This window comes from Suncus etruscus, chromosome 5, assembly GCF_024139225.1.
Source record: "Suncus etruscus isolate mSunEtr1 chromosome 5, mSunEtr1.pri.cur, whole genome shotgun sequence".
NCBI classification, from domain to species: domain Eukaryota; kingdom Metazoa; phylum Chordata; class Mammalia; order Eulipotyphla; family Soricidae; genus Suncus; species Suncus etruscus.
In genome coordinates, this window is record NC_064852.1 from 38084650 (window position 1) to 38085519 (window position 870).

Sequence of the window (870 nt, forward strand, 5' to 3'; positions counted from 1 at the left end):
TATCTTAGTATAGAAGAGAATTACATGTTTCCATTGAAAATAATGTTACTTGAATCTTAAATATAATCAATGTACTTAGATATGCTTTATTACATGTTATTAAAATTTATAAAAAATTAACTATTATAAAATGTTAAAGAATTGGCCTATATAGTCTCCCACAGATAACATTTAATGTAAAGAACTTAAAAGTAGTATATCTACAAATAATTTTTAATTTTCTGTTATATATATGATGTTGATATAATAATAATGATTTGTGTGAAACAATGAAATAGTGCATTTTAAGTTTAGCAAGTTCATCATTAAAAGTAAGTAGTAAGTTAGTAGGATGATTTATATTCCATGAGTACTTGCATAATCCATCTGTGAATAAAACTGATGATAATGAGAAGAACATTTTTAGTAGTAATTGATTAGCAATAATGAATTCGGAAAATTTCAAATAGTCGAGTAAGAAATTCAGTGCTCAGTTTGGCAGTACATAGAGTAAAATTGGAACCATTCAAAGAAGAAAAGGATGGTCCCTATGTAAAGATGACATGCAAATTTATTAGTGCTCCATAAATTTTTAAAAGAAAGTGAAAGTCAAAATGTAGTTTCTTGTCAGCTTTAAAATTTATCAGAAGGTTCACAAGTCGGGGAATCAGAAGACTTGAAGAAAGGCTTGATTTACTCATGAAAATAGAGTCTCCTAACCAGAAGATTAAAAGCTATTAAGTGCCTGTTAAAGTGATCATGCATGAATTGAATCAATGGAAAAAAGGAAAAGAATTTGCTTGCCAGGGCAAAGCAGTCAGTATTACGAAGAAAAAAAAAAGAGCCAATGAGAATTTTGATTTTTATATTACTTCCTTTCCTCTCCTCCTC

General features: G+C 28.2%; 1 non-coding gene across 1 annotated transcript; it reads left to right on the top strand.

Annotated features, from left to right (window-relative positions):
- Positions 1 to 465: 465 nt before the first annotated feature.
- On the top strand, positions 466 to 573 carry LOC126009886 (U6 spliceosomal RNA). Its single transcript, XR_007496062.1, has one exon. It is a non-coding gene; the product is annotated as a U6 spliceosomal RNA (small nuclear RNA).
- Positions 574 to 870: the final 297 nt, after the last annotated feature.